Source organism: Saccostrea echinata, unplaced genomic scaffold, assembly GCF_033153115.1.
Source record: "Saccostrea echinata isolate AGI-Se365-2 ecotype Australia unplaced genomic scaffold, CSIRO_AGI_Sech_v1 ptg000028l, whole genome shotgun sequence".
Lineage (NCBI taxonomy): Eukaryota > Metazoa > Mollusca > Bivalvia > Ostreida > Ostreidae > Saccostrea > Saccostrea echinata.
Window position 1 is genome coordinate 10,882,494 of NW_026889777.1, and position 18,851 is coordinate 10,901,344.

General features: G+C 33.7%; 1 pseudogene; it reads right to left on the reverse strand.

The window, feature by feature from the left end:
- Nucleotides 1–12,316: 12,316 nt before the first annotated feature.
- On the reverse strand, nt 12,317–15,836 carry LOC133193511 (uncharacterized; annotated as a pseudogene).
- Nucleotides 15,837–18,851: the final 3,015 nt, after the last annotated feature.

The window sequence follows — 18,851 nt, forward strand, 5'->3', positions numbered from 1 at the left end:
AGTCCATTGAAACAATACAAAATGGAAAAATAAGCGGTGATATCAGGTGCCATGGAGGAGTCGGCATTCCCTGTTGACCGCTTAAACACTCCCTGTTCATGATCGGACAAATGGAAAAATCTGAAGACAACGTAGTGCAAAAATAATGGCCTAACAATTTGTATGAAAAACGTCATTCTATATTCAGTTAAACGACAGATTTTTTGCTGACAAGATCATTGAATTGATCATAGAATTTGCGAAATGTTGACTTTAAACGAGACAGTTGATATCCTTGTACAATCAACTCAATTATCAATAGCTTGCCTTGGTTTAGAAATTGTTTGCACATGGAGCATGCTCGTGTATGAAATAAGTTAAATACGAAATCTCTATAACTGTTTTAAATGTTTGTTTTTCTCGTCTCTCGAAATGCAATGATATTCTTATCAATTACGTCCATAAGTATACAAAGCAGAGCAAACACTGACCTATAAAACGTCACAGGTAGGATCAGGTGTCATGGAAGAGTTAGCATCTCCTCTTGACCCGTCACACTCGCCGTGTACTCCTTGTCCGTCCTGGTGGTGCAAACGGAAAAAAAACGTACATAATTTAATGTGTAAATTTATAAACTCGAATCGGCTGGGAGACAAGCTCCATATACAGGTGATAATGTTATATTTCTACATAAATAAAGGAAGTTGTTTGACGATAGAAAAGTCGAACTCATCACGTTTATCATAGAATTTGTTGTTAGATTGCTTTTAGTCACCATTTATGTCTTTCTCTAGTAAAAAATAAAATATGAAACATATGTGCGGAAAGCTGTGGTATCTTTTATTTCGAGTCCAAAAGGATATATCAAATCAATGTAGGAATGAAATTGAATATTGTTAATTGATAAAACGTTGTTGATATATCTTATTTTTGAATTGAACGGAACAGCAAGAGAATTCTACTTTATATGAATACAAAAATAGGTATGCTAGGGCACAATAAGTACGCATGGGAATTCCAACAGATTATTGGAAGACTTGATCTCCAAAAACTACATAGATATTGTCAATCAGAAACTTAAGCATCTTTTTAATATCAAGTGCGGAGTGTGTGTACAATCAGAATGTTTTAACAAAATAATTTTTCAAATGATCAATGACAAGGTAAATAAATTTACGAGTTTTATTTTTATTGAAAACAGTCTATGATGTCAAGAAACTGAAGTTAAATTTATTGTTAGAAATGGTTGTATAAAGTAGTGAAAAGCAGTTGTCTATTATGACAAAAAAAAAACTGAAGTTAAATATATCGTTAGATATGGTTGTATAAAGTGTTGAAAAATCGAATGTTTTGATGTTATTCATTTGGTAAGATTTTATGATTTTAAATTTTGTAGAAGTTCCTTAGAGTTTTTAAGTATCCACATCTGATTTACACCACTTCTCGAATATGTTGTCGAACAGTCCTACTGACGTTTCTCTTCGATGCTGCTAATATGCTGAAACGCAAAAGAAACGTAACAATCAGTAATCTACAAACATTTAGATTTTTTATTTAATGATTTTGAAAAATGAATACAGTAAGGTAAAACTCGATTTAAAAACATCAGAGATTTGATAGAAACGTTAAACGATTATCTTTTAACTTTAAAAAGTAACGCATGACTGTTACAGTCAAAACATCCCCCACCCCGGTCATACAATTATAGCGTGCAAGACTGCCATGCTCAACAATTGCAGCTTGATTTCTAAGATGCAATAGGTTCATCAACCTCGAGATCTGAACGAAAATATTCTTTGCCAATTTTAAATGCCTGTTTTTCAGATGATGAGGTCGAATTTTCTCTAGCCTAGCGTAGTGTAGTAACCATTGGACTTCCCGTCCAAGGACTGTCATTCATGCTAATGATAGTAAGAGCCTGTTGAGGCGTGAAGTAGTACATATTTGTATCTGCAACACTCTCCATCACCTTTACTTCGAGATTTTCCATCTAGAGTAATAGAAATGCGTACTTAAGTCATTTTCAGGAAGCCTTAGCATCGCTTTCGGAAGAGAAAGGAGAATTTATTTTTCGGAATATTGCTGCATTACTTATGGTGAACAAATACAAACCCTTAAAACCCCATATTATTATCAAATGTTTTCTTAAACATGCAATTTTTGATTTCTGTTAAGCTGACTCAAACTTAACTTCTACTTAAAAAAATATGGTATAAAAATCATTCAAGCGTTAAATTACCGAAGTTGAAGATGTCCTTACATTTTAGATACAAAATTATATCCTATATATTATATTTCCCCTCAGTGAGGAGTATCATCTAAATGTTGAGTTGAAGGCCACAGCAAGTGTTTTCTTCTCTTCATGTATAAGTTTTTGAATAAATTCTACTTCATACGAGTGAAAAATAGGTCTGCTAATAACGGGATGCAATTTAGACCAATGGAAATTCAAGAAGATTGTTGGAAGACCTGATCTCCAAAATCTATATAGATATTATCAATCAAACTCAAGCATCTTTTTAATATCAACATTAGAGTATTAGCGTGTACAATCGGAATGTTCTTTAACAAAATCATTTTGCAAATGACAAATGACAAATGACGATGTAAGTAAATTTACGAGTTCCATTTAAATGAAAAAACAGCTGTCTATGATGTCAAAAAACCTGGACTTTAGTATACATGCTTCTGAAGTTTCTCCTTTACTGCTGTCAATATTGTAGTACATAATAAAGAAAGAGGCTTGGTAGAATATTTACTACATTCTGCTATGTATCTTTTAAGGATTTTAATGTTTTAAAGAATTTAGTATCAAATCAAATTAAATTTGATTGTTGGGCATATTAAAAATATTTAAAACTGATATGTGATTTAAAAGAATTTTAACCTTATAGATAGGGAACTTTACGTTGGATAACCACTTTCAGAATTAAGTCCAAGTTCCTCTAAAGTACAATTAAAATAATGAGCCTTACAAAGACAATGTTGTTTGATCAATTTTTCTATTGTCTTAATGGAAGTGACGAGGTCGTGATATTTGAAATGTTTTTTTTTTTATTATTTTTATTAAACCATCTTTTAAAAGTTTAATTTTGTGTCTTTTCAGGGAGTACAAAACAGAAAGGCCAAATTTTCCCTCAAATTCATTCCTTTTTTAAACTTTGAAATTTTGATCTAAGATATAAAACTCATCTGTTTCTCAAACATTTCTTGTTTGATAACACTTATGTAACTGAACAATCCCTAAGATGAATTCATCTTTACTGCATTTGTTTGTTTACAAAAAAATTGATTCAATTACGAAACCAAGTCGGTTTATCGATCCCTCCCTACTTCAGAGTTTCTTTCAAAGCCTATGGTTTGAAAATAAGGTGCTCTCAAATATCCTTTATATGAAAAGGTTAAGATAACCTACAAAAAGTTGATATCAAAAACATAAAAAAAACAACAACACAAATTTGGCATAAAAAGGCATAAAATACAGATCCCCGGAAACTCCAGAGGTGGGATCAGGTGCCTAGGATTAGTAAGCATCCCCTGTCGACCGGTCACACTCGCCGTCAGCCCTATATATGTATTGATCGGGTAGGCGGAATATTCGGTAGCCTTAGTGAAAAAAAGGACTTTAGTCTGCAGTTAACAATTAGTATAAAGCACACAAGCCAAAATACAGCAAAATAAATAGGTAAAAAGTGATCGAAAGTCGAATGTTGACTTACGTTCTTCAAACAAATTATTAGGTCATTATTTCAACACTGAGTTTTCAACGAATTTTGTCTTTCGTCTGAAAATGACAAGGAGTACTCAGCGGGTGTGACCGGTCGACAGGGGAAGCCTACTCCTCCATGTCACCTGAATCCACTTCTGACCTTTTTTATGTCCATGTTTCCTCTCCTCCCGATTTGTATAGTTTTAATGGGCTTTTGAACTTAATTACTGCTTCATACTTTCATATTTCATGCATGGATATAATTGATATATCCCCAAGTACCCAAACTCCGTCACCATAAGCAAAAAACACCCTGCGTTTCTCTCCAAATTATTTTTTTGATTTGTTCCACGTTTGCTACAGAGAGTAATGAGCTTAATCATTGCTTATAGTGATATTAACAAAAAAAGTGCATTTATAGGGCTTATATAACACCATTAAATAGAAGGTGTATCACATCCGGGTACATTACGTTCAATGAACTCCGTCACTAAGGCCCTCTACAATATGTCAACGTATTAAAGACAATCTTCCCAAAGTTTAGGGGGGTTTTATAAACTCTTTCTCAAATTTGTAAGAATAAAAATATGTTCTTAAGATTTAGATTTAAAATAGTATCAAATTGTATTTTAAGAAAGACATCAACTATGTAAAAAAAATAACATTAATATAATGTATATTATATTTATTATTGTCGCTATTTTAGCCGTTGCTATGTCATGTTGAAATTTTGAAAGACCTTCATAAAAATGACTGACATGTGAAAATGAGCATGTTGACGCACATGTCGGAGATATCGATGGGATAGCGCATGAGGGAAAAACGTGACAGAAACTAAGCTTATCTATAGTAACAAATGGAAGTACTTCATAGTCTTAAATAGTTTGCTTTTGTTCTGAACATTTTCTATCGATTTACGGTTGAGTGTCAATTTGTCTTATCAAATAGTAAAATCACTATTTTTGCACATTTACAGTGCATTAGATTTAAAAGGCTTTTAGCGCTTTCAACTTCCCGGACAGTTTCATACAAAGTAAAACATTAAGATAGGGGAATTTTTTATGCAAATATTGAGAATGTGGCATTCTTTCCAGACAATTCTGATTTTAATTAATTTTCCAAATGAAGAAAGGCTAAACATGGACGTTTCTGTGCAAATAAACTACATAAAACACTTAAGATTTTTGTCAGCTTAGGTTTAAACTCACATGTTTTAATAATACATGCCTAGCAAATTTATAGCAAATTTTGACGTCATATCATGACGTCATTGTTCTATCATATTCAAGGTAATAAACAACATCAACAAAATACCTTCTGCACGATAGATTCAAGAGATTTAATTTATAATAAAAGGAAGAATATTCCAAAGATTTATGATATTGATGTTGCACAAATCAGGTGCATTATCTCATTTACTCAGAATTGAAAGAAACTTTCGGTGAACTCTGCATTTTGTACGAAATTCAAGTCAAAACTTCACACAAATACTAACTAAACTAGATGTGTCATAATGCACCTGCAGGCAGCCAAATTTCAAATGCCATATTAAGTTTTAAATTTGTATTAGAACTTGACCTATGTTTTCTGGTAAAATACCTGCATATACAATTTCAACCTTTTACTACATAACTACAAAAGGTAGAGAGCGGAAACTGAAAATTTCTTATTTTTTTTACGTCAAGAGGGATAACTCTGTCAAAAATCATCAGACCTCGACCAAATTCAACCTTGACCTGTATTTTCTAGTAAAATACCCGAATATGAAATTTCAACCTTATGCATACATCCGTAAAAATTTCTTTTTTTTTCTAACTCCGAGAGGGAAAACTCTTACATGTATTTTTTTTTCTCAGCTCAAGAGAGATAACTCAGAAATCATCGAACCATAACGACATTCAAACTCGACCTGTGTATTCCGATGACGTATCCATATGTCAAATTTGAGTTGAATGGGTGAAGCTGTTGCAGAAAAAATGAACGGAAAGTGAATGATGACGGAAAGACAGAATAACGGAGCAGGGTAACACTATATACCCCGGTCATTTTATGGCGGGGGAATAAAAACTGAACAGAAAAAGCTGTTTTGTTGATGACAAAGGTGAAGATCACGAACAATGAGCAATCTCTTAAAACTTACAAACAGGACAAATCCAAATGGATATTTCAGAGGTGGGATCAGGTGTCTCGGAGGAGTGAGCATCCCCTGTCGAAAGGGCACACCCGACCCGCCGTGAGCCGTATGTACTGATCAGGTACACGGAATGATTCGTGTTCAAATTAAGTTTAAAATACAATGACCTTACAATGAAAAAGAATTGAAGATAACCAACTATGAACAACCTAAAAAATCTACATTCAAAACAAATCCGCGAAAAGGGCATAAACACGGACCCCTGGAGTCCCTGGGGGTAGATCAGATGCCTAAGAGGAATAAGTATCCCCATAGACCGGTCACATCTTCCGTTAGCCCTTTGTATTGATCAGGTAGACGGAATATTCCGAAGACAAATTTAGTATACAAACAAAGGCATAATATCGGTGTAAAACAAGTCAGCCAAAATATGACCCAAAAGATTATATTTGCTAACAAGGCGATTATAACGACGAAAGAATTTCTGGAATGCTGACTTTAAACGAGGTCGTTGAAATTGTTGTTACATCAACTTATCTGCTTTCTCTGTTTAAAAATTGATCGTACTCAGAGCATGCTCTTGGGTATCATATAGGTTGGGAGATATAAACACCATATGCAGGTGATTATGGAATATTACTAGATTGTACATAGATAAGTACATGGGTATCGTTGACGATGGAAAAACTGAAGTCTCGTTTGTCATACAGTTTAGTTGTTAGTTGGTTATACTATTCAGTAAAACATCCAAAATATGAAACAGATATGACAGACTCTAGTGTCTTCAAATTCGAGTTCATTGGGCTATATCAAGTCGACAAATGAAGCGAAGTATCTATTGTTATCTGACAAAACGTCATCGATAAATCTGAATGTCGAGTTGAAGGCCATAACAAGTGTTTTCTTCTTTTTTTTAAAAATAAATTCTGTTTCATAGGAATAAAAGAAAGGTCAGCTAATAAAGGAACACATTGAGTTCCCAACCAATTGTAATCAGATTGTTGGGAGACCTGGATATTTCTTGATTCTTTGAGTGGTAAAGGTCAATGGCGTCATAAAATGACGTAATAATGAGTATTTGCTATGCTATGTAATGCCTGCTTTGTATGTTAAAAATGCAAGTTTAAATCTCCTCTGCATAATAGGAAAAGCTTTTTGTGTTTTACTTTGCTATGTGTATAGAACGCAAATACCTACTCTTAACTTACGAGGGGTATTAGAAAAGTTCTGAGAACTGTTTGATAAAATATTAACCATTACGCAGAAATTAAATGAGTTTGATACCATTGAAAAGATCAGAAAAATATACACATATTGAGACATCACTTTGTAATAATTTTTATGACCGAATAACTCGAAAATGACGTCAGAATCTCTAATGTATAGCATACTGACCATAAATATGACGAGAGACACAATTTCAGCGAATTAAAATTTAAGTAAGTCAACTTTTGCTCATTTTCCGGATGCACGCTAACAGACACAAATGCCAGTTGAGAGAATGTTTACATAGACTACAATCTATCATATGGTGTTTTATTTAGAAGCTCCTATAGTTCTGATGTAGTTTAAGCTTGTGTCAAACAAAGCATGTTATTATCGAATCTCGCTCAAAATATTGCGTGAAAAAGACCTAGCTGTGAGAAAATGACAAAGTTGACAATTACGGAAGCATAGTGGACGGTGTCACAAAATTTGTTGGCATTAATTCGTCAGATGTTTAAATCAATTTTGTAGGAACGATTAAAGTCCAAGAGAGGTTAAGCTAAGGATGTCCCGTATTTTCTCGTGAAAACCGAAGTGGCGCCGTTGTAGTTGTAACCCAACCGTAACTCAATATATTGGCAAATTTTAAATCATGGAAAATAATTGTACATGTCAATAAAACTCATATTCATTCTTCTGAGTCGAAAATCAAAAGCAATAGTGAGTTTTGGATCGCCAAAGCTGATATCATATTTAAAAAAATACGCACAGAAACAAGTCCGAAGGGAAGACTTTTGTACGTTTTATTCGTAAAGGGTAAGACCCCTGTTACTCAAGTTACATTTGTGGAAAACTGCATTGATAAATGCACTTCAATTTCATACAGAACATGTTTTGTTTCATACAATGGAAGACTACGTAATAGAAAGTCCAGTTGTATTATAAAAATCTTTAATGAATGCCTATTATAGCATAATTGGACATAAACCGTGTTTATAAACCAACGATATAATGAAACATGGAATTTCTGATATGCAGTACCATTCTCTCAGTCTTACTCTACATCCATACAGATTTTCTTTGAAATATCTTTGGCCTTTTGTAGCACTTTTTCGATGTTCTCATGTAGACAAAAAAAAAACTCTACATTTCAGTATAATTTAATTTTGTTTGTATACTAGCCTCTGATTGGTTAATATCCAAAAAGGAACACAAATTATTTCTGTATAACCTGGTTTGGTATGGGGACACACACCCCTGACAACCAGCTGAATCATCTGTATCCATCCTCTCATTTCCAGTCCTCGGGATCCATGGAAAATTCCAGATTTAATAAATGTACCTTTAATTTCAAACAATAATTCGATCTTACCACATGTAACCAAACAACATGGCTGTTATGCCTATGTATCAGTTTTTACCTCCCCTCGATTCCCATCACTTCCGTTACTTCCGTTACTATGGTTGTATTATTGAGCAGCAAATTTGAACTAATAAAAAGTAACGAAATTTTACACCCATAGTTATTTAATGATTTTAAAATTAAATTATAAAGAATGACTCTAATTCTTGGCCAAATTATTCAAGTATAACCTGGTTTGGGTCAGTTTACGCTGTTAAAGCGTAAACTGACCCAAACCAGGTTATACTCGAATAATTTGGCCAAGAATTAGAGTCATTCCTAAAATGCTTAACATTCGAGATTCTGACGTCATTTTCGGAATTATTACGTCATAAGAACAAGAAGGTGACATCGAAATAAGTGCAAATTTCCAGCTCTTTTCAATGGTATCAAATACATTAACTTCCGTGAAAAGGTTAATATTTTATCAAACAATTTTCAGAACTTTTCAAATACCCCTCGTACTTGCGTTATTGAGTATCGCGACTCCTTGCTTGGACATGCATATCATGTGTTGAATTCTACATAAAAAGAAAGAAAAAGAGACACCTATATTATTTCGAAAAGATGCAATTTTTGTTTTCGCTGGAAGCACGATAGGAAAAGTTGAAAGTAATTTCTTCCTTTTTTCAGGCAATTTTACCAAAAAAAAATCATTCTAGATTCGAATCTGAAAAATTATTTAAAATGAATATTGATTGCAATGCGAGTAAAAACAAAAAGTAATCTGGCTTCAGGTTTCCTTATCATCTAATGAGGGTGCGTGGTTGTAATTATAAAAACAAAACTCGGTTTCTAATTATTGGTGGCTCTCGTTAATGACGCTTTGTGAGGAAGTCAGACTTATTCTTTATACATGTATATTGATTATTTTCGCTATCGTTATTCAGTTTCCAAGAACTTTCAACCTCTGAGAAAATAAAATTATAATTCTTACATTTTAGCATACTTGTGCAACATTTCTTTTTAAAATTGATAAAATGCTTAAGGAAGAGATTATTTAAGGATGGCGTTCACTCAAAAATTGAATTGAGAGAAACAGAATGCTATAAAGTACAATATGTTCAATCAGAAATTGTTCTAAATGGACCAAATAACCAAGTTAAAGCTCAATATAATAAAAAAAAAAATTAATATCTTATTATTTAAGGGGGCCGACTGGGGTTTTCATTGCACAATACCTCGCGCAGCATACCGGTAGTAAGATAAAGCGTATTTACTCTTTTAAAGCAACTATTTTTACATAATTTATACAAATTAACAAAATTAGGAAATCTCAGGTTAAAAAATTTAATTACTTTTTAAATAACTGATTTTATTAAAACGCTTTTATCAAATGATGGGAAGATAGACGTCGTAATAGTGTGTTTTTCATGTTATGAATAACCGACGTTCTTTAAGAGGAGCATTAATTATGTCTTAAAATAAAAAAATATATAATAGATACGCTTGAAATTTTAAACATAGGAAATTGAGAATCTTACAATAATTTTTATTATTCTTTATATGAATTTGTGATATATGTCCTGTTTTGTAGTACGCCATCAAAACAGGAAAATGTCATGAATTTTGACATATTTTGAGATGCCTTCTCTGGAAACCAGTTTCTTGCATAAAATGTACAATATAGTATTACTCATCAAATAATATAATTTGAGCAAAAAGTCTATAGTAGCATTTGTAAAATTTGCTCCGAAGTGCGAAAAAATAGTATTTTTCTATATAATCCTATAGTAAATATACCTGTATTTTGAGATGGTCCCTAAAAATAACCAGACGGTAGATTTCCACTTTGGCATGTATACTGAGCCAATGTAAGGTACATGTGGTATAAAATTAAAGAGTTTCTTTATATTAGTTTTATCACAATAAAACCCCAGTCGGCTCCCTTAAAGAAAATATGCAAGAACAAAATAAATATATGGTGATGCAGAGGAAATTCGGACTGAATTTTAATAATTTTTCATTTTTGTTACTTTTTTCTTGCGATGTTATTCATAAAGTTAAGATTCTGTGTATTTTTTAACATACATTTTGCAAATATGTGTGTTAGAGCACATGTCATATTGCAAATATTTGAATGTCATGCAATGAAGACTTTCAAAAATTTGAACGAAAACAACTCCAGACAACATATCTGATTAATTTGATGACTGACCTCATATAATTTTGATACCAGCAGAATAAAAGCTACAAAAGTAAACTTGAGCTATAAATAATCTATAGTTCTTATCATTCAGATTTTTATAAAATTAGATTAAAAATGGGTAAAAAATAGAAAATTGAAAAACGAAATTTGGACTGGAATAATAAACAAGTTTATGGTCCAAACTTTAATTGTTTGCTTATATGTAGCCAAACGATTCCTTCCATTTATATTTCATTATCTTAAGGGTTTTTTTGCTTGTAATATTTAATGAATAAAGAAAATATTGGTCAATATGTAAAAAATTGAGGTATTTTCCAAGAAATCGTTAGGGGCATGATAAGTAGGTCATTGACCTAGTTATTTCAAACCAAATAATAATCCTACAATCATAGGTCTACAATGTACATTAGGTGGCTTTTCATTTTTATCAGTGGAATTTTTTTGTTATTTAGTGACTATAAAGCCCCCCTTTTTAACCTGAAAACTAATAAGAAACATTGTCCTATGAACCTGGCCTCAACCATACTTGAAATAAAAACAACATTTAATTGTGTTTGGCGTGCTTGTCATGACCTTTTATTATATGTACAGTGTAATATGTATTAAATTCACAAATATATGCGCCGATTACAATTATATGGCAGCATAAATATAGATGAGACAGCAATAGAAATACCATCTGGATCCAAGGAGCCTGGAGACAACAGTACCCCCCGGAGACGGAATTTTATGCAAAATTATGCCAAATGGTACATATGACGAAGTCGAATGTACCATCCGCCATAAAAAACAAGGCGGCAATTTTGCCCCTTCCACAAATTGAAATATTCAAAGCAATCAACGTACTTGCGCACGTTGCGCACAAAAAGGTGAAATTCACCAACATTGCATACTATAAACTTAAATTGGCTCATTTAAACAATCGTGCACAAAAAGTGCCAAATTATTGATAACCTAGTTAATAAGTAGAAACTACTGTATAAAATTGCGTCAGGTGCGCACATGATTCAATTCAAAATTATTTCAATCAACTTATATGAACAACACATATATGGATACACATAACCATGACAAGCACAACCAATTTACGGAAAGGTCCTGATTTGAAATTTACAAGATAAAAATTGTTTCAACGCACCCTTCACAGTATTAATAAACAACTCATTGCCTAAATCTGTCATGTGAACACCATCTGTGCGGAACAAATTCCTTTGATTAGCCGATATATCTGGGTATCTAATAGCTGGTCCACCTAATTTATTTAATACAAAAGATGCTATTGAGCTGTTGATTCTCCGCCTACATTTTTCTTCTTCTAAGGTAGCTACAACATTTGACCAGTTTCTACGTTGCAAGATATGAGACCAAATAATGATGCAGTTTGGTAATCGCTCTTTAATTTCTGCTAAATTAGCCTTTATCATCAATTGTATACCTCTTAAAGTGTTGTGTTGTTGTCCAATGTTGTTCCCCCCACAGTGAATAATAATGATATCTGAGGCTTTGTTACTAACTAATAAAAATTTAACGTAGGGTTTAATTGCTCCCACACCATTACGCGAATTCCATGCCACAATATTTTTGCTTGGCCTAATCCAAGGTCCGATTGATTGGATTTGACTGCATAGCTATGTGCCCAATTTACAATGGAAGATCCTATAATCCAAATGGCCACTGTAGAAAATGAATGCAAGTAAATAAATCAAACTTAAACATAGTTACCCATCTATAAACCTATACATATGTATCTAAGTATTTAAAGGACGAATGTATGATTTGTATGCTGTCGATTTCCATCTACCCATTTGTTGAATTTCCCCCTCAGACAACCCTTCCAAATATAAGTGAGTAGCACCCCCAATGCGAAATGAGTGTGTTTTGTAATTTGAAGTTTTAATATCTAGAAATTTTAAGGATTTATGTAACATGCTAGCAAACTGAAACTGTGTCAATGGCTTCGAGTTAAAATGGGCAAAATATGCATCCCTATCAATTTTACTAGACAGTAAGGAAAACTCTTTCAATAAATTTACTAGCAGTATCCTTTCTGAAGTGTAAGGCACCCAAACTGAAGCCCCAGAACCTAGTTGGTCAGTTTTAGAACTTTTTATGAACACCGATATGCCACTGCCTAAAATCTGAACATCATCCTTTCTTAGATCTATGACTTCACTTACTCTCAACAATGCAAAGAATGCTAAGGTAAAAGATGACTGAAATAAAACTGCTTCATATGTTGAGAAGGCCAAATGTGGAATTGCACTTATTAATCTGTGCAACGATGCTAATGTGATAGGTCTACGCATATCACAAGATAAAGATGACTTTTTGTACCCTGCCAACAATTTCTTCACCAAAAAAGACTCCAACGGATTTTTCCAACCATTTAAATTAATTAAAAAACTTATCCCTGACATGTAACATTTGACTGTAGAAAACGAACATCCCTCCTCAGACAAATAAGCTATGAAATTTAAAATATGGTCAAGAGATGGAGGCCAGGTTTGCTGAAATTCACATTTGACTCTGAAATTATAAAAAAACTCTATAGTCCTTGTTTATAAACTTTACCAGTATTTTCTGATATACTAGCTTGCAAAAGTTTGTTTATAGTTTCTCCATAATTTCCCAAAATTGCTTTGGTACCGTAGAGGGATACTGATCTGCCGAAGGGGCTAGCTGCCTGAACCTGGACCACTGAAATCGAGAAATTGCATCAGCCACATTATTCTTCACACCCTCCATATGCTGCGCTTTAATTTGAATATTAAATTGAAGAGTTTTCAGGACTAAGAAACGAAGCAACACCACGACTTTTTTGTTTTTTGATGGTTTTTGATTGATAATCTGCACTAATGCCATATTGTCTACATGAAGCAGTAGTTTCAGGTTTTTAAGTTTAGATGACCAAATACTAATCCCTAATACTATGGGGACAAGCTCCAATAATGTTATATCCCTAATTATGTCTGAAGACCAATATGTAGGCCAGGATAAACAAGACCAATGATTTCCAAAAACTACCCCACAGCCATATGCTCCTGAACTATCAGTAAAAAATTCTAAAAATTCACTGTCATGCCAATGTTGAGAAAGAAAGGGCGTGGTACCATTAAAGTTGAGCAAAAATTGAACCCACATTTGGAGGTCCATTTTTATTTCGTTTGTAATTCTTATGAAATGAAATGGTTTTTTAACTCCCTCCATAGCCCCATAGATCCTACGAGAAAAAGCCCTTCCTGCTGGTAATGCCTTAACTACAAATGCCTATGCTCCTACAAGAGATTGCAACTGCTTGAGTGTTACCTTTTTACAATTTAAAACATTTTGTATTTTTGACAATAATTCCCTTATTTCGTCATCTGGAATAAAAATTGTTTGAGATAAAGTGTCAATGCCTAATCCCAAAAAACAAATACAAGTATTTGGACCCTCAGTTTTCTCTGCAGCTAATGGAACACCCAGCCCTTGACACAATTCTTGAAAGCATTGCATTAACATTTGACATTCATCTGTGGATTTCTTTCCAACAAATAAAAAAATCATCTAAATAGTGGACTATACTCTCAATATTTAATCTATGCTGCACTTCCCAGTGAAGGAAAGTTGAAATTTTTTCAAACAATGAGCAAGATATTGAACAGCCCATGGGCAAACATTTGTCTATGTAGTACGAGTCTAAAATTTTGAAACCTAATAAACAAAAATCTTGAGGACATATAGGTAACAACCTAAATGCATTTGAAATGTCCATTTTTGCCATTAGCGCCCCCCTCACCTTTGGCCGAAATGACCTTTAATGCATCATCAAAAGTTGAATAATTGACTGAACACAGCTCTGAATCTATATAATCATTTACACTATCCCCTAAAGGATATGATAAATTGGTGATCATGCGCCAACCCCCTTGTTTCTTTGGAAGGATACCAATGGGGTTACAACGTAAATAAGAAATGGGAGGGTAAGGAAAAGGACCTAACACTCTCCCAAGCTCTATTTCTTTGTCTATCTTCACTTTCATTTCATTTACAAATTGTTGGGTAGAAAGCATGTTTTTATATTCTATCCGTTTTCTATCTCCACGGTAATTTAATTTAAACCCAAATTTAAAACCATTCGCCAAACATTTGGCATTCTCACAATCTGGGTAATTTTGCAATAACTGTTCTAAAAGTGATACATTTATCGGTGATCTGCCCAATTCCCATAGCTGGAGCTGAAGGTCATTTGCCAACTGTAAGCTAGTATTTTTGCCCCTTCTGGAACTGGTTTTCACTGTTCCTGTAATAATTATTATTAGTATTGTGATTTACTGAAGCTACTGTAGGTGTACCGACCTGAAGTTGGCTAGCTTTGAAGCAGGTTTTCATAGGATGTAAGCCGTTGCATTTAAGACACTGGTGTAAATAATTACACTTGCTTTTATTGCACAACCCCTGAAAATTGAAACTATAACATTTTAAACGAGAGGATGCTAAGCTAGTTTGAGGGTTTCTCAACTGATTCCCGCTTGTTCTATTACTCGGTGGTTGCATATAAACAGATGCCCAACTGATTGCCGAGTTAATCGACTTTTTTAAACGAAACTGAATGTCATATTCTTGCCAACCATGATACATATTATCTGCCCCTCTCTTTATTGTTGCCATGTATCTGAACAAGGACAAGGCTTCAGTAGGATGCTTCACTAAATAAATAGACCTTAAAATCAAAAAGGCATCCATCCACTGAGATATGTTTACAATTTTTTTGTTCTTTAATCTTGGGCTTAAGTTGGAAAGTACCATCCTCAAAAACTATTTGATTTGCAGATGTAGACGTTGGGTCATGATATAGTAGTTTGTTCAGATGAACAAATTCATTATTATATATTTTTTCTTTCAAACTTTGTGATACATGAACACCCAGGGGGGAAGCTGTACTAATAAATGGTAAAGGCAAAGCCAGAGAATCTAATGTGTGCATTGTACCTGGGTCAGTCATGCTGCCTTCACTGTTATCTACCACGTTCTGCTGACTTGTCTGTGTCCGAGTGGCTGACTCGATCATGCTACTAGTAGCAATACTGGTTAAGCTGGAAACTGGAGGGAGAGTCACAGTCGGAAAGGTTGATGTAACAAGGGTACCATTGGTCAGTGTAATGACCGCCCGGGATTCTGGCGCGGTCGTGACCGAAGTGGAGATGGATGCCGCAGCTGGGGCGCTAGGACGAGCATATGGACTCTTAGACTTTGATTTTCTGGGAACCCGCAACATCTTTCAAACTTTTTCAACCGATGAAAATGATGGATTGCCGATTTAAACAGATTTTTGTCGGAGACCAAAAATTTCGTGTCTCTTGCTCAAGGGTTGATGAAGAAAAAGGAAGAGTTGAACGCGCATGCTCACCAAATAAAAGTCGTGTTTGCGCATGATCACTACATTGACAAAGGGGAGCACGACAGGGAAACTACGATTGACTTAATGTTAAGAGTTACTGCCCTTTGCCCATTAGAAAATTATACACAAGTAATTACTGCACTAAATAACCTGGTTTATCCTTATGAGATAAACCCTATTATCTGAGTAAACGTCATCCATAAGGAGAATATCAGAAAGAATGTACTCTTAGAAAGCATGACAACACCGTACTCTGCCGGAGTATTAATTTTGAAAGAAATCACACAACAGGTATATACATGTAGTTCTCGGTGAATACGTTTCAAAATAGTTTCACAGAGTTTTTTGAATATGAGGAAAGCTGAAAAGGTTTTCTTTTACATAATTTTTTTAATAAGACTAAATCTTTATGTGAGACTACTTTTATAAAATCACTATCATAGCGGGTTTCTTTAATTTTGGCGTTGTGCTTGCTCAAAGATATGGCAATAATTTTGGCGGAATTTTTTTTAGCGGACACAGAGTTCCGTGACATTGCAAAAGAGAGGAAATTCATCTTTTATATAAGTCTCAGTACGTAAATATACGTTTGGATGCTGATTTACACAAAAGTTTGAGTAAATACAATACCAGATGAAAGTTAAATTGCTTATACAACAGACTTATCAAAGTTATGTAAGTGATTTCCTTGTAATCAGTAGTGATAATGCAGTGCGCAAATTCGGCGATGAAAACGTTAGCGGCTTACTACAAAACCGCTAGAATAAGCCAAAGTTAGCACCCCGCTAAAAATATACTCGCTATAAGGTATTATGGACCCTATTGTGTATTATACAAATATAGCCAATTCATGAGGTCGATCCATAGATATATCGACTTCACAGAAAAGCATATCGACGGAACACGATGCTTTTCTGTGAAGTCGATATATCTATGGATTGACCGAATGAAAGGGCTACATTTGTTATATTATTTTTTTACAGAGATCAACAAAGCAAAAAGAAAAAAATAGGAACAAGCCACAAGTTTTCTCTCTTGTCTTTTTTAAACACATAGTGACTAGAGATTAAGATGAATTAAGTTGTTTAATATAATTGTGTTTCCTTTATACTGATAGAGTAATTTAAGGAATGTACTAATTTACAAGGCTACATTAATTTTGTTGAATTATATCAATTTATGAAAAACATATCTAATATGCTTTAATATAAAATAGATCCTTATTTAAGGCATTCTTAAATGTACATCTTGCTAATTATTACAGAACATCACAATTTAAAAATAGGAGTTGAATGGTAATCTTTTTTTACAGAAACATCAAGTCATATTAGCTATTGTGAATTTTTGTTTGTTTTTTTTTTTTTGCTGTTGTTTAACGTCCCTCTCGAGAATTTTTCACTCATATGGAGACACCACCATATGCCGGTGGAGAGCTGCAAATTTTGACCTATACTCGTCACTCAGGGCCATTGAGCAGTGAGGGATCTTTTTCCTACCAGCATCTACTGCGACACAGGACCTCGGTTTATACTGTCTCATCCGGAGGTCCGGCCTCCACGTCCCACAGTGGGATTCGAACCCGCGACATAAGGATCAACTCCTTACTCCGCGACTCTAGAGAAGACCCTCTACCACTGCCCACGCGGGCGACCTACTGTGTAGTCATCACTATTGTTGTTTTTTTCCGTTTTTAGAAACATCAAGTCGATATGCATTTCAGAATCTATAAGTACTAACACAAGTCTATATGCAGTATATACTTGATAATGTGATCAAGTCTGAGCCAATTAAAGAGCTTGAATTAATAGAGAAAGATAATATTAACTAATATTTTGCTTTTGTATAAAATTAGATCTAGACATAGATGCGAAAATGTTTGTTCGCTATTTTTTATAAGAAAGGAATTTGTCTCTAGGGCAATTTTAAGATAAAACATGTTACAACACACTAAATTCTTTGATTTCAAGCAGGACAGTTGCACTTCTAGGAAAAAATTGCGAAGTATTGTCCTCGTTTATCTTTTTAAAAGGACCTGGCTTAAATGATCGATCTAAGCTAAGCTAAGCAACTGATGGGTCGAAATATCGATATAAACTTGCAATTAGAAAGTTCGTCTGCTGCGCAAGTTTTTGGATGAAAGATAAAACTGTAATTTCAAACGGCACTATGTTTCACTGATCAGAAAATTGATGTTGATAGTTCAGGGCATTGACCATTTTTTCCTTTTTAATAAAGACATATAAGGTTCATTTGCATTTATTACTATATTAGAATTTCAAATTCATTTGAAAATATAACAACGATATACATGTACTTTTTGTGCATCAAAAACTGAAATGTTTACTTTATTTCAGCGAACGGACTCAGATGACATAATCATGAATGACACAAATGAAGATTTACATCAGTTTTTACATCATTATACTTGGCTTCAAACTAATGAAAACACATTATATGTCTTTTGGTGTCCTTTGTCGTGAAAAAATATCATTTAATTGATCGAATATTTTACGCTTTATTTCATGAATAAAGTAATTGTTCATAACAATGCTTTTCGGTTCATGTGCACTAAGTTCACGTATTTATCACCGAATAGGATTAATCCTGTATTTTATTATTTTTATTTCAACTTCACATTGGCAATTAATAAACGACACTCATAATGGAGAGGCTACAGGCACCTATTACAATTAACACTTAATCATAAATGTAGATATCCTAGGATAACTAAGAGAAAAAAAACTTTTGACTATAGCTATATATAGTCAATTGAAACTTGCAAAATTTTACAGGAAAGGATTTCTCTCCAAATATATCAATTCATATCTATGAAGAGATGTGGCAAATATGGAAGGAAAACTGGACATTTTTCATGCAACATTTGTGTTGGAC